The sequence below is a fragment of the Chlorocebus sabaeus genome, chromosome 10, assembly GCF_047675955.1.
Source record: "Chlorocebus sabaeus isolate Y175 chromosome 10, mChlSab1.0.hap1, whole genome shotgun sequence".
Lineage (NCBI taxonomy): Eukaryota > Metazoa > Chordata > Mammalia > Primates > Cercopithecidae > Chlorocebus > Chlorocebus sabaeus.
This window is the reverse complement of record NC_132913.1, coordinates 30,088,993-30,110,908: the sequence shown is the minus strand read 5'-3', so window position 1 is coordinate 30,110,908 and position 21,916 is coordinate 30,088,993. Positions and strand designations below refer to the sequence as shown.

Below are 21,916 nucleotides of genomic sequence, written 5' to 3'. Positions count from 1 at the left end.
TGGATTAGGAATGGATCAAAGGAAAGAAAATAAGATATATGTGTGTATGTGTTTGTGAGAGGAAGAGAGAGAGATTGAGGGAAAGAGAGGAAGTGGGAAGACTTCCACACATGATCCTCAAAACTGCAATAATAGTCAATATAGTAAAAGAAAAGCAAAATAATCATAGCTGGGATTAAAAGGAGACATATTTCTGTGGACGAGAAGTAGAAAAACAACAAAGCAGTGAGTAGGTTTGAAGTTACGGCCCTAAATGGCTCTGGATCTTGGTGAAAAGAAAAAAAGATACAAGTTTGGCTTCTGTAGGAGACAGAAGTGCCTCTTACAAGTTGGGCTACTGGAACTATGACTGTTACTTTTGAAAAACAGAGTTGAGTGGGTAGGCACGATTTGAGTAAGCCAATTAGAATTGGAGGAGAGAGAAAATATTAATAATCACATGAAATTTTTTCTTAAGTCTACAAAGTAAAATTCCAAATTATATTAAGTAGCATAACACTTGGAAAGACATACACAATGATTAAGCACTCAGATGATAAATTTCTTCCGCATCAAATTACAGTCAAAGGAATAAGTGTGTCTTAGCTTATTTAGGAAGTAAAAAATAGAAAGATTGAAACAATAAAATATAAGCATAAAAGAAACATCAATTAAAATCTTGATAATAAAAATGTAGACATTAAAATGTACATAGATATAACTTCAGGCTGAGCACAATTGGATAGAGAATTAGTAAAGACTAGGACTTTAGTTGCACTTCAATAAAGCATGTAGGCGGACCAAATAACATACTTACTGTATTTATTTTTGATTTCTGTCATCCCCAATCTTTTTCCCCCTGAATGGAGCTCACAAAATGCCCTTTTTTTGGTTGGAGGATCTCTCTCATCCATAGTCCTCCATAGTGATACTTGAGCAATCTGTTCCAGTTGTTGTTTGGTTTTAATTCGATCCATTTCTCCTCTAACGGGTGTAGAATAATATGGTCTTGATTATTTGCATATCAATAGATAGCTTTATTTGCTCTGATAGATGACTGATTCAGGACTGGGTATAGAGTCTTGAATTACAATCCTTTTTTCTCTCTCCCTTCTCTCTCTGTCTCTCTCTCTTGTTTTTTTTTAAGTGAGAAGTCTTTTTAAAATTGGGGTACCTCCTTTTATTGGCATAAGAATGAAAGTTCTAGATTAATCATATCGTTGCTTTATTTTCACAATGGATTTTTTTTTCCTCAAACTTTTTTCAGACTAAACAGACTTATTTGTAAATAAAGTCCTTGTGCGTTAAAACTGCTTCCCAACCCACAAGGTTACACTTACTGTTAACTTCTCCAGATACAATTTTATTGACTCATTTTATCCAATATACAAAAATCTACTTTTTGCCAGCAGTTAAAAAAAGAGAACCATGAGGTTCTCGAATGACTTTCCACCATGTCACCAAAATCAAATTACCAATATCCAAACTTTTTGAATCAATGACAATTTCTGTTTTCCAAAAAACATATTTATAGACTGAAATTCAAACTCTACATTGCCACCAGTATAATTATGCAATAGCATACAAAGCCTTAGGAAAGAGGACATAATTCATTACGAAATATTTGTGATCAAGAAAATATTGCCTGCCTTTAAATAAATAGAAGGGGCAGAAAAATAAATATGCTTGAAGACGATCATTTTCACAAGTAAACAAAAAATACACTTTTAAAAAACAAAGCAAAAATATACTTAAACTTCAGAATGACTCGGGCAGTGCTTGGGCAAAATTTGTTATAAAGCAAGGCCGTCTTAGACTTCTCCTCTCTCCCAGTGTTTAGTTAAGAAAATAGCAAAAGAGCCTTGTAGAGAAGGATTTCACCAAGCTGAATCCATGATAGGCATAGCCATTGGAAAAAGACTGCAGTAGTAAGTTTGGCCTATTATTGGCCTATTATTGCTAGCAAAACCATTCCACCAAATAGCCTACTTTTTTTTTTTTTTTTTTTTTTTTAAGAGATAGGGTCTTACTCTGTCACTCAGGCTGGAGTGCAGTGGTGCAAATACAGCTCATTGTAGCTTCTAGTTCCCGGGCTCAATCCATCTTCCTGCCTCAGCCTCCAGAGTAGCTGGGACTACAGGCATGCACCAACATGCCCAGTTAATTTTTGTGCTTTTTGTAGAGACAATGCTTTGCTATTTTGGCCAGGCTGATCTCAAACTTCTGAGCTCAGGCAGTCCACCCGCCTCAGCCTCCCAAAGTGCTGGGATTACGGGCATGAGCCACACCATGCTCAGCCCTAATTGCTTTTTTTTTTTCCTTCCTGTTTGAACAAAGAAATTCTGAAAATACCAAATAATGTAGGTCAAAAATAACTCTATCTAACTGCTACCAAAGAGCAATTCTAGTTCCAGAGGGACACTTGAAAGCCGAAGGGTAAAATATGTAATTTTTTTTATGCAAGCCCAAGCCTACTTTCAGTCAATATGAATTACATTTATCTGGATCTCCACTTCTTTTTCAAATTCATTTTTACACCATGAAAGTATATTATTTGTCTGATTCTGTTTCTCTAATTTCTCTATCTCTTCCCTACTGGCTTTTATTGATCTCTGGGGTCCCTAGAGATCTCCTTCAGTGCCAGCTCCAATTCTCTTTGTTCCAGACCAGGTTTGGATGTCTCCCCAGTTTCCATTTTCTCTGCACCCTACTGAAATTCCAACACACAACTACAGCAGGAGGTAAACAATGCAGCAAAAATAACACATTCTAGTTAGTGTCTTTAAATAGAGGATTTATCTTAGAGGATTCTTCGTTGAAAGCAGATCAGCAAAGTTCTATGACTATGGTTCTGAAAAAAAATCCTGAGTTAAAAAGGCAGTCTGTCAAATAGGCTGCTGTCTATATTAGAAATTATACAATAATTATGTCAAAAAGCTGTAATGCAAAGAAAAGTTCTTTCTTTCTTTCTTTCTTTCTTTCTTTCTTTCTTTCTTTCTTTCTTTCTTTCTTTCTTTCTTTCTTTCTTTCTCTCTCTCTCTCTCTCTCTTTCTTTCCTTCTTTCTTTCTCTCTTTTTTCTTTTTTCTTTTTTTGAGACAGAGTCTCACTCTGTTGCCTAGGCTGGAGTGCAGTGGCGCGATCTCGGCTCACTGCAACCTCCGCCTCCTGGGTCCACACCATTCTCCTGCCTCAGCCTCCCGAATAGCTGGGACTACAGGTGCACGCCACCACGCCCTGCTAATTTTTTGTATTTTACTAGAGATGGGGTTTCACCGTGGTAGCTAGGATCGTCTTGATCTCCTGACATTGTGATCCTCCTGCCTCGGCCTCCCAAAGTGCTGGGATTACAGGCGTGAGCCACCACCACGCCCAGCCAAGAAAAGTACTTCTTAAACAAACAAGCAAAGTCTTTAACATTTATCATCAACCCCACCGTAAAATATTGCACATGATATTCAGTCTTCTATTTTTGTCTCTGAAGGGATCAAAAAAGAAAATAAAAAGTCTGTTCAGACCGTCAAGTCTAACTTGAAAGTATGATGCCTGAGTCAGGTGCTCATTCTAGTTCAATGCAGTGCCCAAACAGCAGAAACAGTTGCTGAAGAACATGACGAGTGATAGAGAAGAACGCTGCGTGTCAATCACAAATCCTCCAGATGAGAAGGAACTGGTCTGTCAGGTATAACACAGGTGGGGAGCCCACACTACTCTAAGGACTTTGGAAATGTGCATCGCATCAAGTGGCTCGGTATAATCCCAATCATGGTGGAACTGGGGAACTTCAGTTTGGGGGAACTTCACCTTACAAAAGATCGTCTTCATCTTCTGCCATCTCCTTTTTCTAGGCTTCTTAAACTCCTGAAGTTCTTTGACACTTATGTCTTCCCATATCTGATAAATAGAATCAATGAGTTTCTTTGACTGCTTAATCACACAAGGATCAAAGGAGAAGAAGGCGTCCAATGGGTTGGTGCATGTTCACACTGAGTCCCCTCCACCGGTATTTCTGGCCATTGTTCCTCTCACCTATAGTGTAGCAGACTCAATGATATTTATTTGTGACAGCAGCAAATAAGTTAACCACTGAGGGCAGGCAAATCTTCAGAGGATTTAGCTGACTAGTCACTATCCCTTAAAAATGTAGGCATTGAAGACATCTCAAACCTTCTTTCAGGTTTATACTTAAAAGCTGCTTGTGTCTAAAAACAAAGGTGTGGAACATAGCTTGGAAGCTAAGTAACACGTTTGATGGAGAGCAATATCACAAAAAGCCTTCATTCTCAGATCCTGGTTATTAAGGTATTTGTGTGGCCAGTTAACCAAAAGACCTAGGCAGGATTTTATAGTTGTAATGAGAGGAATGAATTTAGCTTTTGCCAAAGAGCTTCCAACATAATTTCCAGCAGCTCACCTGATCATGGCAGGATTATTTGGATCCTGCATTGTTTTTCCCAGAGATGTTCTAAAAATGCTTCTGAAAGTCCCAATTTTAAGTTATGGAGGTAAAACATGAAAAACTGTACATGACAGGAGGCAGGGACGGGCAACCGGAGTTTGCCAAATATGTTTATCAGTTTTTGATATATTACAAATCCTTTATTTTGTTATCAACCTTAACATGTATTGTACATAGCAGACATACTTCACGTACAGAAAAAGCAAAGATAGCAGGATGTCCAGGCATTCAGCTACAGGGTGCACCATCAGAACAAGCCATTTGGAGTCAGCCTTAGAAACAATCCCTTCATCTTTGTTCATATTAAACAATCATTCCATGGAATCTGTCCCACCACAAGTTTGACTGCTGTTTCCTCAGCATCTTCAGTATCCTGCCAGAATGCATTCACATCCAACTTGAATAGATTTTTTAATAATAAGCTTCAGAATTTCGTTGCTCAAAGTTGGAAAGTATATACTAATCTTTAGTAAGTTATGAATGTAACATTCCAATATTCTCTCCAATTGAACAAATGGAAATGTTTCTGCCAGTATGGGCAAAAACAACACAGTGCCAGTGGGACATAGCTTGGTATTATTTGTAAGGTTGTATGACATGTGTCAAAATTTGCAGGAAGAAAATCACCTCCATCATCAGAATCTGAAACATTTACATGGCTCTTCTTAATGATCATTCAGGGAGGGTACCCCAAGTGGGAAGCAATTATGCTGAGACTTGGGCTAAGGAAGACAGTCTGTTGATACAAGATCACCCAGAGAAGCCAAATACTCTTCCACCACTATTTGATTTCTATTCAACCAAGCCAATCTCAATGTAATACTGAGGAGCTGCTCAAAGTCTTTTGCCAAGTCCATGATAGAAGAGCAAAATTCTCACAGCCAGTTCAAGATCTGGTCATCCTTTATGTCTGGATCTCACAACTGGCTCTTCAACAGCTTAAAGTTATTTGTTTCATCTTTGTACTTCGGCAAGACTTCTGTCCCCGTTCCATCAAGATGAACAATTTGTCTTGGGGGAGAGCTGGAAAAGTAATTCTTGAAGGCAAGTATATCTGAAATACTGGTTCATGACATACCCAGCTACTTGACCACAGAAGCTGAAGCCTCTGCTTCCCTGGCAATCGTGTGAGAAGCAGCCTGGCTGTCCTGGAGCTTAAAGTGATAGCTGTGCCTGGCCTGGAAGCCCTTTCTCTTGATTACTATGTTACAACCTGACATTGTTCAGCTATTTGCTTTATATAATGGATCCTTTTAGGGAGAATTTTATCCGACTTCTAAAATTCATTATTTAAGAATTCATTATTATTGCACTAGCTCACTTTAAGTTCTTTGTTAAATTTCAAGTTTTAATTTCCCCCCACTGTTCAAAACATACTTAAATGCACCTATAGATAAAATCATAATAAGCCTGCATAAAATATTATAAAGAAACTGGAAATAGATACAGAAAAAAAATCCCAGCTATAGCTTATATAAATCTGCTTCCTTAAATGCCAGATTTGTTACAAACACTTTGGAATATTTCATCGAAGTCTCATTTTAGGTGGAGAATGAGTTTTAGATCTCAGAAAAATAAAACACAAACATATAATGCCTTTGCATCAATATTCAATATAACATTTTCTCTTAAAAGAAACAATTTACATTTAAAAAACATTAGCATTGGATGTACATGCAGAGACATAACTGCACCTGCTTTCTGCCCTGAAGAAATGTACTGCAATTCCTTCTAGTCTGTATTACAATCTATTATCTAGCTCCAAAAACTATTTCAGCAGTGTTGTTTCAAAAATTAAACTATTATAATGTAGCTCAAGCAAACGATGGATCTTTAACTCGATATTCAGAGTATAGCCCTCTACCGCTGACAGAAATTGATCCTTCTAAATCTCCAAAGTCAAAACATATTCAAGGGGAAAAAAGTCTCAATTTGACTTTTAAAGTGATGTATTTTATTCTGCCCAGACAATAATTCTGTAGTATCATTTGGACACCTATTGTGTGCAAAATGTCAATGGACTGTCGGTAAAAAACAGGATTTTAAAGCTCTTTTAATTTTATTTATGTATTTTTTGGAAACAGGGACTCTGTTATCGAGGCTGGAATGCACTGGTTCCATAAAGGCTCACTCATCCTCAGCCTCAGCCTCCAGGACTCGAGCAATCCTCTCACATCAGCCTCCCACTGAGTAGCTGGTACCACAGGCATGTGCCACCATGTCTGGTTTATTTTTATGTTTTTTTTTTTTTTTTTTTTTTTTTTTTTTGTAGAGACAGAGTCTCCCGATGTTGCCCGGGGCTGGTCCCAAATTTCTGGGCTCAAGCAATATTTTCACCTCAGCCTCCCAAAGTGCTGGGATTGCAGGCATGAGCCACCATACCTAGCCAGCTCTTTTAATTTTATCCACCTATTGTTTTTTGTCCCTTGAATTGTTGTCCCTTTGCTTATGCTAAGTGAATCTCTGCATTTACTATTGCTGAGCAGATGGTCTTCTGTTACTTCAGGCTGTGTTTTGATGAAGGTTTCTCTTAAGTGAAATCTCACTATTTCCATATTTCCATAATATACCACATTCAGTCTTTTTTCACCGTTTTTTGTTACATTGTTCTCTCTTCTTACAATACCTTTCATATTTGTTTCTGAAACTTTCCATCTTAAATCCTGCTACAAAGTCTTACCAAAAAAAAAAAAAGAAGATTGTTTTAAGCGTTTTAGCCCTGCGTTTATATGATTCCATATAACATTAATATTTAACTCCCTTTAATGTCATTATTTACCCTTAACATTTTAATTTTTTAATAAGTATTGAAATTTTGGAATATTGAAATTAATATTTGAAAATATTTGAATAAATGTTGGACCTCCAAATCGATTTTTTAAAGCAAGCTCTATGTCATTTCTTTCTTGGATTCCTAGCAGGGACTCTAGAGGGGGCCCGGTATTTGAATGTTGATTGACTGATTGTTTCTTCTATTTGTCATGCTGTTTGTCACTCCCATTGCTCACTGCACAGGAGCCCACTAGTTTTTCTGCTACTATCCATCTTTATAGCGACACCATATGGTGGGTATGAGAACACAAAGGCTTTGATCAGCATTGAAAGTGGGCTCTCAAGGATCTCGTACTGAATATTAGGTCCAGACATGGAGCAAAATTGTATACTGATAATATTTGCAAAGAAATCCACCAAATTTTGGAAGTAAGTTATTAAGTATTATGCTCTGAGCATGTATCTGCTTATAACACAAGGTTTATCTAAGTTTCTAAGATTGGGATAATTCACAGGTAGAAAATCCGCATGTGTAAGTGCCCTATCGGCCCTTTCACTTAACATTGATTATATTTATAAGTTCCTCTAAGGGAAGTCTAAAATCCTCTGTCTGTCATTTCAAAAATCTATTGCTCAGAAGACAAGAACCCACTCACAGGACACTCAAGCTGGAATGAACAGCAGAAATAAAACATCAAATGCTATTAAAGGAATTAACTAGAGCATTATTAAGAACTATCTGAGGATCAATATGGATCATGAGGCAAGAGGGCAAGGCACAGGCAACAAATCCAATCAGATCATCAGAAAAACTCTGGTCAATGGTTTCCACTAGTGCTTCAATGGGAGGAATCAAGGTTATAACAAAAACTCACTGCGGAGATGTTATAGCTCATCGTGTATAAACATTTAATGTACTCAACTCTCATTACAGATATGGGTTCCACTCTTTTTTACATATTCATTCTCTTTATACAATCCCTTCAAAAATGACCTCAAGATTTTGCTATATACAGAGCCCTGGTCTGTCTAGATGCAGATTTTCTGTTAAGTTCCTATTCTGGTATAGAGAGGAAGAAAAGGCATTAAAGCCTCACCTCTGCAGAATGCTCTCAATTAATTCTTCCTCAGTGTGCTACCTGTGCTACTGTGCTGAGATGTCAAATGTGATAGAAAAATAAAGCCACATTATAGCATTCAATAATTTCAGTGAACTGTACAGCTTTAAATTATCCCTTATTAGTTAACAACATGAACTATCTATTTCAATCAGACCAACCTTTTAACTTTGCAAAATACCTCTTCTCCCATTTCTTCCACTGCATGCAGACTCTCCCAGCACAGACACAGATGCCATCCTGTCACACTCCTTATGTCCTGTCTGTCTTTGCTCTCCTTGGATAGCTTCTTCTTTCTTTCAGCCCATCTGTATCCTGACCATCTTTCAGAAGTCAGGGGTTGGGTGAAACTCACTTGACAATACTGAGGACTTTTTTCTCTAATCCCCTTTTATTATTGTCAGTCAATTACATTGAACTTGTTCAAGCAGATGAACATAGGACACACTCAGTCAACTTTATGATGATTTATTTCTCTGCAGATGGCTTCATAAAAGCAAAAGTATCATATTTGCTACAGGGAGTCAGCTGGGCGCTGCCCCTATCAGAATTCTGTCACTTAGTAGGACACCAAAGGATGGGTGGGAGGAGATGTTTTGTACTTGATGCCAACTCAGATGTTAAAAAACAGCTCCAAATACATTAGTATTTTCCTTGAAAACCTCTATGGAAGTGTCGTCAGTGCATTAATTTCAGATATTATGATCTAATTTATGTTTCTAACATGTATGATCAATTGATTTATGAGCACAGTCAAATATAGAGAAAATCATAAGATAGGAAGCCTCTTTATAGGTATCCTCCTTCATTATTCTCTGCCTTGCACTTCAATTTATCCAGTGTTCCCATACTGCTTGCCTTTCCAATTATGTTTTAGTGCTTCATTTGTTTCAGAAATAGTTTCATATCAATGTATGAGAAGAAAATACCTAACATGAATTAACACATTAGGATTGGTTGAATTTGAAACTGTCAGGGGTAGGTCACTGAATAATATGTGGAGACTTTTAAAATTTTTTAAATTAAAAAATTATACATATTATTGTGATGGGGGGGGATCTTTTCTGCTACTCTCTTAGGTTAAGTAACTAGGGGCTTGTGAATTAAACTAACAAAAGACAGATTAGCAGGAGGAAAAAAGCATAGAGTTTAATTAATGTTTTACATGCATGGGAATTCACAGAAAATAAGGAAAACTCAAAGTGGTTTGACTTGGGGACATACATCATTTTAACAAAGGAAAAGGTGTTTGGGCTTCAAGGGTCAAGAAATCTTGGAGAACTGACTAGGAAGCTTATGAGGGAAGATAGGGGTTATTCTAGTAAGGTCTGTTGATGTAAATATCCCTTAGTGTAAATTCTTTCTCAGTGATTAATGCTTTTCTATGCCTGACAAAGGGAAAGAGGAGGATTCCTTCACAAAGGGAAATGTATGTTCTATGTTTAGGCAGTTAAAGGGTGTGCAGAGAACTCTTCCGGAACTCAACTCAAAATAATTCTTATGCCAAAGTGGCATATTTTGGGGTGGCATATTCTGACCCCCTTCAACTGCTTACTGTAATGGGCACAAGACTGAATCATTGTTTTTTTAATCCTTTTTAGAGATGTTTGTCAATTCCTAATTATTGTTTAAAGGGATTGAGTCTAATGTAGAAGGGAATGATGCTGTTTAACCAGGGCAAAAATTTCTGAAAAAGCAGAAGAGCAGAAACCATCAATAGCTTATAAAGGTAGTGTATTGTAATGAATAGTGAAGCAAATCCTGAAGGGAAAGATTCACGTTCAACTCCCAGTTCAGTACAGTCAGCCCTCTGGATCCATGGGTTTTGTATCCATGGATTCAACAAGACGCAGGCAAAAAATATTAAGAAAAAAAAGACAATTAAAAATACAGCAAAATAAAGAGACAAATACAAATATACATAGCATTTACATTGTATTGGGTATTGTAAATAACCTAGAGAGGATTTAAAGAATACAAGAGGATGCACATAGGTTATATGAAAATACTGAATTTTTTTCTTTTTTTAGACAGGGTCTTGCTCCACTACCCAGACTGAGGTCAATGGCATGATCACAGCTCAATGCAGCCTCGAATTCTCAGGCTCAACCAAACCTCCCAGCTCAGCCTCCCTAATAGCCGGTGCTACAGGTGCATGACACTATGCCTGCTTAATTTTTGTATTTTTGTAGAGACAGGGTTTTGCCCAGGCTGGTCTCAAACTCCTGAGCTCTAGGGATCTGCCCACCTCAGCCTCCCAAAGTGCTAGAATTACAGGTGTTAACTTTTTTTTTTTTTTTAATAGGGATTTGAGCATCCATTGATTTTGGTATCTGTGAGGGGTCTTGACACCAAGCCTCTGTGGATATTTAAGGACAATTGTACTTACTGTGAGAAATTTTTTAGGTTTCAGAATCTCTCTAAGTCAGTTTCTCAATGCATGAAATAGAGCTAATAAGCTAAAATTGTTATGAAGATCAAAGATAATGGTAAATACAAAGGTTCCAATATGTAAAACACTATATATGTAAACATTTTACATATGTAACAATATGTAAAACACTAAAAAATAGTGTAACTATATTTAACATATATTTATATATGTTTATATATAGTGTAACTATACATAAACATTACTCTTTATTTTTCTCCTATAAGGTTATTTGGTTCCGTGTAGAGTTTCTCTGCTAAAAAATACAGAGAATACTACACTCTGTATTTTTCATATCTGAAGTCAGTCCATTGTGTACTGCTGATATTACCAAGCTCAGCTGAGATCTGCTTTGGGGACTACATGACACAGAGAATAGAACATGACTTTAAAGTCAGAACACACAGAATTTATATTGAGACTCTGCCTTTTTTTAGTTTTGTAGCTTTTGTCAAAAGACAACCTCTTTGAGTCTCAGTTACCTTATCTGTAATAATACGACGTGTTATCTCCCTCACAGCATTCCTGGGAGAATTACATAACATTATATATGTCTAGGGATGTTTTCATGGGAAGTTTCTATGAAAACCTGTATGGAACTGTCACCAGTGCATTAATTTAAGACATTTATGATCTTATGTTTCTAACATGTAAAATCCATTGATTTATGAGCAAGGTCAAATATAGATGAGAATCACTAGATGAGTTCTTGGTCACAGGAAGTTTTACACATAATGACGTGATCATGGAGTGCCCCTTTCTCTTCTATCCCATTCATCTCTTAGTAAAATTTTCTGTGGAGCTACTTGGGAGCCTGAGACAATGCATTTAGCACCAGCCTAAGCAACACAGCAAGACCTCATCCCAAACAACATTTTTCTTTCTGTGGATACGGAAGATGAAATACCAGTTTTGGATAGAGAAAGCTTGTATCTGGAAAGAACTCGCCTTCAGAATCTGAATATGTGTTAAAAATCATATTTTAAATGACAAATAATAATTATGTGTATTTATAAGATACTGTGTGATTCTTTGATAAATGTATACAATGTGGAAATCAGCTTATGTAACAAATGCATTACCTCACACACTTACTGTTTTTTTTTGGGGGGGAGGAATTTAAAATCTATTATTTTAGCAATTTTGAGATATGCAATGCATTTTTATTTATTATAGTCACCATTCTGTGCAATAGATAACTGAAAAGTATTCCACCTGTCTGAAACTTTATGCCCTTTGACCAGCTTCTCTCTTTTCCCCATTCATGCCCCTACCCCAGCCTCTGGTAACCATCATCCTCTCTGATTCTATAAGTTCAACTTTTTTGGATTCCACCTGTAAGTGAAATCATGCAGTATTTTTCTTTTGGTACATGGTTATTTCACTTAGCATAATATCCTCCAGGTTCATCCATGTTATTGTAAATGGCAGAATTTCCCCCTTTTTAAAGGCCGAATAGTATTCTATTGTGTATATATACCATATGGAATATGTAGGCTCCTTTGAGTCAAAGGGAGTGTGCTGTTTTGCTTTTAGCCATATGAAAGTGACCTTGAGACAAGGCACTACTGTGTTAATGGCATAGTATTTTACATACCTCATTACAGGTTGGTGAATCTAAAGGCTTTTATTTTGTTTTGTTTTGTTTTGTTCAGGAGGAAGAGGGAAATAGAGAAGGTATGCATAAAAGCAGTGTCGTGTTAGAATGTGTCTGCCTTAACAGAATGGTAGTCAAATTGACTTAAGCTTACCTTAGTCTGAAAATTCTTTAGATTCAACCAATATTAACAAAAGTTGCAGGAAGGAAGTGAGTTAATGAAAGAAGGGTAGCTATAATCATATTAATGACATCTAGTATTTTCTTTTTCTTCACAGCCCACTCCCCATGCCTTTACCCTGACACACATGTGCGCACGCACACACACTCTCCCTCTCTCTCTTTCTCTTTTCTCCTCTTCTCTCTCTCTCTCTCTAACACACACACACACAAACACACACAATACAGCCAAGAAGACAAAGTTGCAATGTGCCTAAGTTACTCTGTTTCACTTGAGGTACTTACACTGTGTGGGGGAAGGCAAGAACTAACATCTTTAAACAGTGCTACCATCCCTACACTATTCTATATTCATAGGTCAACGGCAAAATGAGGAAAAGAAAAGGAAGGAAAGATACACACAAAAAATGTCATGGCCAGGCGTGGTGGCTCACGCTTGTAATCCCAGAACTTTGGGAGGCTGAGGCGGATGGATCATGAGGTGAGGAGATCGAGACCATCCTGGCCAACATGATGAAACCCAGCCCAGTCTCTACTAAAATACATTTAAAAAAAAAAAAAAAATTAGCTGGGTGTGGTGGCATGCACCTGTCATCCCAGCTATTCTGGAGGCTGAGGCAGGGGAATTGCTTGAACCTGGGAGGTGGAGGTTGCAGGGAGCTGAGATAGTGCCACTGCACTCCAGCCTAGTGACAGAGCAAAACTCCGTCTCAAAAAAAAAAAAAAAGTCATTATGTTCCTCTGTGTTTGGTGAAACATGGTTTTCACATAATCATGCCCTGCCAACTAATTCACTAATTCTCCCAAATTCACTAAACACTTAAGGTACACAAACACACACACATACACACACTCATTAGTTTATAAATGTGAATGAGAGGAGAGAAGTAAATAGTGAATGTTTCTAAGAATCACAGAAATCGCTTAGTGGTTTATAAATGTAACTTTTAGAAGGTAGACTTGGGATTTCTATAAAAAGCTACCTTACATTTTGCAAAATATCTTAAATGTATTCTGGTGAGAAAAGCATTTGTGACAGGTATGTGCATTTTTGATAATTGATTTATGTAATCAGAGATCTCTGTATGGAGAGGAGAGGAGAATTTTGCCACATAAGATTTCTTTTTTAAAATTTCTTAAATCTAAAAAGTAGACGAACCAGCACATAAAAATTCTGATAAATGTTAGTAGAAATGCCAATGTAATTTTAGGGAAGGAAAATAGACTGACCAAAATTAAAGTGCAATGCTCAATAGACTAAACATATTAAAAACGTGAATGAGCATAAAAGGAAAGAATAGCATAATGAAATGCTGTAGAATAGAATCAGAGCTAGTAAGAAACAAACTGTAATCCTAATCGATACAGTAGAGTGTAAGTAGAAATGCATTTTAAACTGTAAATTCCACAGAAGAAAATACTAGGGCAACAGTTAAATGCATAAGTAATCAAATTAATATTGATTTATAGCCATTAGGGTTGACTGAATTTGTATCTATTACACCAGGGCCAAAAGACGCAGCAAGTTTTTTATATACTTTTGTTTATCTAATTAAAAATATTCTAAAGTTACATCCTATTTGTCAAAATGTTGGCACTCATAAACAGTTTTATTTTAAATGACTTTTACAGGAATTTTTTCTATTCATTTATTATTACTGTTATTATTTTTGAGACAGGGTTTCACTCTGTCACCCAAGATGGAGTGCAATGGTGCAATCATGGCTCACTGCAGCCTTGACCTACCTGAGTTTAGGCAATCCTCCCCCACCTCAGCCTACTGAGTAGCTGAGACTACAGATACATACCACCACACCTGGCTAATTTTTGCATGTTTTGCAGAGACGGGGTTTCTCCATGCTGTCCAGGCTGGTCTTGAACTCCTGAGCTCAAACAATCTGCCCTCCTTGGCCTCCCAAAGTGCTGGGATTCCAGGTGTGAGGCATGGTGCCCAGCCAAAAATTTTCTAAAAATGAAAACTCTGTTTGTCTGCAAATTTTCCGTGAAATTTTACTTATCTTGATGATCAACATGTACAGAGAAAAACTAGCTTGACCATCTTTCACTTTGTTTGTGTAGATGCTACGGGGGACCTTGCTCCTAGAGCTCCCAATATGGTGGCGGGCCACCCCCAAGATGGTGGCAAGCCTTGTGTTCTCTGACCTGGGGTTCTTGGTCTCAAGGATTCCAAGGAATGGAATCTTGGGCCATGCGTGAGTGTTATAGCTCTATTAGAAGCCGTGGGTCATGGAAGAGAACCGTGGAACCCAGTGACTAGTGTTCAGCTCCATTAGGACGAACCCAGGGACTTAACCGTGCAGGAACAATGGCAAGCCTTTAGCCCCATCGGGAGTGGCAGTGGCCACCTCGCTGGATCAGGAGTACAGCTGACACCCTGCTGGATCCGGAGGGATGGAAGTCAGCGGCCAGTCTGCTATGGGGGGCAAACAGCAGTGGTGGACCCCGAGCGAAAGCTCAGCTTCAGCGGTAACAAAACAAGGACCAGAAGAGTGCAGTTGCAAGATTTAATAGAGTGAAGACAGAGCTCCCACATAAGGGTAGTGGACCCAAAAGGGGTTGCCATAGCCGGCTCAAATGCCTGGGTTTAAATCCCGATCCTTGTCCCTCCCGCTGTGCTCTCAGGCAATAGATGATTCGCTATTTCTTTACCTCCTGTTTTGCCTAATTAGCATTTTAGTGAGCTCTCTGATTGGTCGGGTGTGGGCTAAGTTGCAAGCCCCATGTTTAAAGGTGGATATGGTCACCTTCCCAGCTAGGCTTAGGGATTCTTAGTTGGCCTAGGAAATTCCAGCTAGTCTTGTCTCGCGTAGATACTGGCTAAAGTTACTCATAACACACTGCTGACTGTCATGAAACTTTTCAGGAAGCTCAAATACAATTCCACTAGTAAATCCAGATTACACAGCCAAAGAATTAGTTGAGTACTAGTCACCATCGTGTAGACTCAGAGTTGATCTTGCAATTAAAGAGGCAAATAGAAAGACATTAACTATATATTACACTTAATTGTGTTTGATCCACAAATTGTATTACCTACTTTGTGAATCTGCCACTGGAAACTCAGGGACCCCAATTGCAGTCCTCATTATAATTAATGGTGACAGTTTTCCTATATCTACTTGCTAATGCCATCTATTGCCTGTGAGGTCTCACTAAGACAAATGACTTAGTCAATTATGGATAAAAGTATTTTCCATCAGAAATAGGCTGTGACATTGCCACAGAGAGCAAGCTCAACCTGACTTTATGAATGGTAAAAATTTTCTTGCCAAAATGTGCAATGGTAAATTACATTGTTAATATTTCTTTCTATCCATACAAAGGTAGCAATGTCAACAAGACCAATTGTTTTAGTCGTATCTGTCGTACAGGTTTAAAAATGTCTACTTACTGCCCAAAGTAAATTTGGTACAGCTTTGTGGTTTAGACTTTAAATTTACTTTAGCCTGTCAGGTTTTAGTTTTTCAGGAGAAGTAAGGAGTAAAATATTGATCATATTTACCCATTATAATCAGCCAGGGTTAATATGCTATTTCTCTTAGGGTTGAAGTAAACCAAAGTTTAGGGTTAGTTTTATAGAAAGTAACACTCTTGGACTGGAATAATTGTCATTAATTTTCCCTCCCACATCCAAGGGAATTTAGGTTAGTTCTAAAATAAATAAATTAACAAAATCTTAAAATGTGTCTGAAGACAGAAGTGATAAAAATGTTTTATATTTGTGATGCACATGAATAAAATTACAAAAATTGTGACTTTTAATGCATGAAAGGCAACACATATGTGTAGAATTGTAATAGTAATTCAATACTACCTTTTTGTTATATTTTCTCATTGAGAAATTTAATAGAAACTACATGTGATAAAGATTTTTTTCCCCAGGTACAGGCCTTTTTCTATATATAGCTGGGATTTTTTTAAAAAGTAGGAATCAAATTGTATTATTTGCAGCATGACACTCTCTGGAAAATTACAAGGGAACAGGAAATGAAGGCCAAATTCTATTCATAGTCATCTAAGCCTTACATGATTTAACTCCTGATAACTTTCTGAGTTCAACACACATTGAATTCTTTTGTTTCTCTGTGATCTCCAAATACAATGGCCTTCATTCCATTCCTCAAACAGCCCATTTTGGTCACCAGTAGTGTTTTATACTCATTCTTCTCTCTGCCTGGAATTTTCTCTTCAATCTCCTTGTAGTAAGTGCAATTTTCTCATTCTGTATCAGTTCAAATGTTACCTACAGGGGAGATCGTCCTTGAATGCTTTAACTAAAAGTGAAATCCCAATTCGTTCCCCACCAAATTTTTTCATTTACATTTCAAATTCTCTGAAATGATTTGATTTGTATATTGGTTTATATTTGTTTCCATGAGGTAAGAAAATTTTTTTTTCAGAGTTCTATGCCTGATACATAGTAGGTGCTCAATAAATATTGCTGAGTTGATGTTGAACACATTGACTATTATATTAGGATATTTTTAAAATCCCTGTATTTGCTCATATAAATTAGAATATGGGAATATAACTTATTCCCATATTCTTTCACACTGTTTTCTTACATATTAATAAAAGATATGTGATTAAAATGATCAACTATAGAAAGTACACCAGGCTTCTGTAGGTAAAAGGAAGGATAGCAAAGATTAATAAAGTCACTTTTATTAATGATTATTTTATTAATGTTTATTTTATTAATGTTTATTAATGAGACCCTGTTATTTATTTAACAGAGTCTCACTCTGTTGCCTAGACTGGGCAGGATCATAGCTCACTGTGCCTCAAACTCCTGGGCTCAAGGAATTCTCCTGCCTCAGCCTCCCGAATACTTGGGACTGTAGGCATGCACCACCATGCCTGGCTAATTTTTATTTGTATTATTTTTTTAAAGGTGCATTCTCACTATGTTGCCCAGGCTGGTCTTGAACTCCTGGCCTTATGCAACCCTCCTAAGCTAGGATTACAGGTGTAAGACCACTATGCATGGTGGTCACATATCTTATTGCTTCAAAATCACAAATGCAAGTTAATTTTAGAATTCATCCTATATTATGGATATTTTTTGTCTTGAAATGATCAGATTTTTAAAATCTGTTCATTTGCTCATTCATTCACTTACATATGCCTTTACTTAAGGTATTTATTGAGCCACTGCTACATGTAAGGCACCATTCATGGTTTTTGGTATTCATCAGATAAGAAAACCCTCCACTTGTGGAACTTAGTAGGAATAAATAAATAGCAAAAGCAGTAAATAAGAAATATATATCGGAATGCTAGAAGGTGGCTGAAGCTATAGAAAATAGGGCAGGTAGCAGGTGAGGAAGGGTGGCAGGCTACTCTTGTTGGTTATTGATTATTGCATAAGGACAGCATTGTTTATGTGATGTACGCTTTGCTATCTGTTCCTGGAAATCAATACTATTTTCAAAATATTTATCCCAATGTGCATGCCAAATTTGCTATTTTTCACATATTTAATTATCTTTGTTACTACCACTTTTAGTTACATTTAGTGAAATGATTTTTTACTACTGTTTTCAGCACTTACCCTGGTTCTATTTCTTTCACAAAACTTACTCATAACATTCATAATACTCTGGTTTTAACTTATTATTTCTCTATCACTAGATTTTAGCTTCAAAATACAGCCTAGTATTTTCATTATTCTTGAAAAATTGTATATTTGTTTTTATTTATCAGTGCCAAGCATATAATAGGCAATTAAAACAATTTTTGGAATAATTAGCGAATGTATCTGTTAATGTTCATAATATCCCCTAATGCATCCAACCATTGCTCTGTGGGAAGAACTGAAGTGCCCATTAACCTAAATGCAGATGATTTAGCTGGAGAAGCTAAATATTCAGCTTTGCAATATAAAATTGTGTGCATTTGTCTGAGTCAGAGCTCTATCTCTGCTGACATTGTTGCTGTTTTCGGCCTGGGTGAGAAGACAGGAGGAGACAGATGGTAGAAATATTTATTTTCTTTAAGACATTTAGATTGGGTTAAACTACATTAAACTGTATTGTTATATTGCAGAAATGAGTTCTTGTTGAGAACAACTTAGAGAAAAGACAGAATCTGGGACAAGAAATGAGAATTCAGGATACAGGCCTTGGGTTTGGGTAATGGGAGACTTTTCTTCCCCAGACTTCATAATAATTGAACCTAGAAGAGAATGCTGCCACTGCTTTTTTGATGGTAAAAACTAAGCTGACCCCTGGCAGTTGTAAGCAAGTTGTCAACTTGAGTGCTAGGCTTTTCCATGAATGTATGCCTGGACCTGTGGACTTTGAAAAGAACCACAAGCGTTAGCCATTAGAAATAACTGCTCTTTGTATACCACCTGGTTACTCATGAACTCTCAGTTAAACTTTTGTAAAAGTCGCAATCCAGCCACAATACTCTAGAGAGGGATTTAGAGGAGGACCTTTTTTACTCTAGTGTCAAAATGGTAAAGTGAAGGTTGTATCTTCCTCATCCCCGTCACTCCACTCCCAGTTGCCTTCAGGTTTGTAGCTGCAACGGTCCAAATGATGATTTGGGGGATGGCAGTTGGAGAGGAAGCCAGAAGGTGAGGCAGACATGCATGTAGTGACAACAGCCACAGCAAGAAGCCAAGGAGTCACCTATTAATGTCCAGTGAGGTCTTATTCTGTTCTAAGTCCTATTCATGTATCAATTCATGTAATTCTCCTAACTCTGTGAAGAGCACTATCAATACCACTTGCTACTGGTATGAATGTAGGGGGAGAGAACATTGAATAAGAGGCTGCCACTCTGACAGGTAGCTCAGTGTCATAATTTTGATATCAACAGAAACATGTCTAAGTTGATTTACAGAAGATGGTGAAGAACACCATCCTTGTTCCAGAAGTTCTATTTGTTGAGAGTTCTTTGGTAGAGATTACAGGCAGGGTAGATGAGAATAGGAAGCTATGGAAAAAGCTCCTGTTGATCACTAAGACTGGGTATTATTATTTGGATTAGAACTTCGTTTCATAAAGAGTTAAGAAGTTCAAAAGTCTTTGTCTTAGTTGCTGGATACATGCTGAATACAACTTTGTGAATTGCTCAGAAGAATAACTACTAAAACCAAGGCTATACCGTATGAAATAATTTGTTCCATCATAAATTGTTACCTTTTAGCTCACAGGGCTTCCCTGGGGAGCATGAACTCTGTTGATCCATTCACCCTGAGTACAAGAGGTGATACTTGGGGGTTAGAAACCCTGGTTACTTCATTTTCAGTCATTGCCACATATCAAAACTAAGGAGTTACTGAGGACACATGTGTCTCAGGCCCACTCCACTGATCTTGACCTAGGACTAGGGGAGAAAAAGAGTGTTTCATTTTCTTACTGAAACCGTAATGTCAAAAGTGGGCTACACAATCTGTGTTCTATAAAATATTTGTAGAGAAAATGAAGGAAAACGAGAATGACAGAGAGAGCTTGGTATCTGCAACCACGCCTGTCTAGGTTGGTTAACTGAGCTAGGATGCAATATACTTGAGGGAAGGATTCTGATTGTCTTTACTATTGACATCAACTGCTATCATCAAGTCAGTTTGGCAGTGATCTCCACCGATTATTAACGTAGCTTTGCAAGCAGAATCAACTAAGCTCTAGTGATGTTTTGGTACACATCCATAAATTCACCTATTTATTTTTTTCTTGGTATTTTATCAGAGGAAAAATAGGTGTTTATTCTCTGCATATGGTGAACTAGTTTAACCCCTTAATAAGTAATTTTGAAATAAAAAGCATTTGTTGCTGAAAGATATAAATATCAGCCAACAGGCACTAAAATGGATAATCTCATGGGGCCTTCTAAGGTTATAAAGGTGAATAACCTTTATGGAGCAGAGAATTCATAAATATTACAGGATAAAATATGAAATGTGATGCTCAAGTTGACATGTCTATTGTAAAGTTTTTGTTTTGAATTGAATCCTCCAAGCGAATATAAAATATTACAGATTATTAAAAAGCACATGACATACATATATTAACAATAAAACTAGCAAGTATAATTCAATTATTTACATTTGAGCCTGAATATAACTTTTGTTATTAGCTTGTTAACTGCTGTGCTTTATTCTTGCATATGTTTTGGCTGAGTGTACCAAAAGTCAAAACAATTTAACTGTATATTCCCTTGAAGATGCCTAAGCCTCATGTCTATAGACATAATGCACAGTAAGCCTGAATATATTTAATATTCTTTTCCTTTCTTGATTCTTTTGTATAGTTGTGCTTATAATGCTACTATGTTGTTAAAGAAAATAGATATGTAGAAAATAGTTAACCTAAATAGTTGGACAATACTAAAAACAGTTAATTGTTCATTTGAAACTATCAATCAAAACCTGCAATGATACATGAAAAGTTATCTGAATTTAGTAAAAACAATGTGTATATACATAGAAAAGTGGTTAAGGTATACATAACGTTCATAAATGTTGCAATACAATTAATAAATGTAGAAAAATATGTTCAATTTCTCTTGCAATTAAAAGGAAGTGTCATTTTCCATTAAATTGACAAAATAATAAAATAAGCTGTGCTTATAGTGTTATTATGTCATTAAAGAAAATAGATACATAGAAAATAGTTATCCTAAATAGCTGGGCAGTATTAAAAACTATAGAATACCCAACTGAATACTTATGTTGATATCCATGTCAACAACCCAAGCCTCTTGCCTCAAAACGGAAATAAAAAAAAAAAGGGGGGGGGGTGGTTGTTTGTTTGCTTTTTTTAGAAAACGAAAATGCACAAGAGTGTAAAAATGTTTGAAACATCATGTTTTAGTTTTTACAACTGAATGTCTCTTCATAAAGGATTCAACCTAAAATAATTGTCATTGAAACCACGAAGTCTACTTACTTCTATGGGAATAGCTCACTGGAGTTCTGTCATTAGGATTCCTGGGCATTAGGCGAGAGAATCTCTGCTGTGTAGTTTCCCTGCCTATTGTTCTGTGTACCTGAGGGAAAAGAGTATTGTGCCTTTGGCAAAGAGAGGAAACTGTGAAATTCCGGACATTACAAACTTCTCTCTTCTCGGAATTCTTAATTTTCTCTTAATGGTTGAATGTGCATTATATATTTCTCTGATTTGATTACAAACTCTTTGAGAAGACAGACTTATTACATCTTCTACTTCTTTCTATATACTCTAAAACAACTGAGATTTCTATGAGTAACCAATGTACATTATATTAATTGTTGATTCAAACTGACTGAACACACGTGTCATAAAAATTGTAAAGGGGTATTTTTTATTTGTGTAATTTTATTTGTACAGCTTGGAAAAATAGCTCACATTTTAAAAGCCTTCAAATATGT

The 21,916-nt window shown here is 36.7% G+C and overlaps 1 protein-coding gene and 1 pseudogene across 1 annotated transcript in view; both read right to left on the bottom strand.

The window, feature by feature from the left end:
• KYNU (kynureninase) overlaps nucleotides 1–2,032 on the bottom strand; it is a 181,343-nt gene extending 179,311 nt beyond the window's left edge. Inside the window, exon 1 of the mRNA XM_073019652.1 lies at nucleotides 2,010–2,032. The gene's annotated coding sequence lies outside the window, so the exon portion shown is untranslated. The remainder of the gene's footprint in view (nucleotides 1–2,009) is intronic.
• Nucleotides 2,033–3,617: 1,585 nt separating this feature from the next.
• On the bottom strand, nucleotides 3,618–5,308 carry LOC103218282 (RNA polymerase I-specific transcription initiation factor RRN3 pseudogene; annotated as a pseudogene).
• Nucleotides 5,309–21,916: the final 16,608 nt, after the last annotated feature.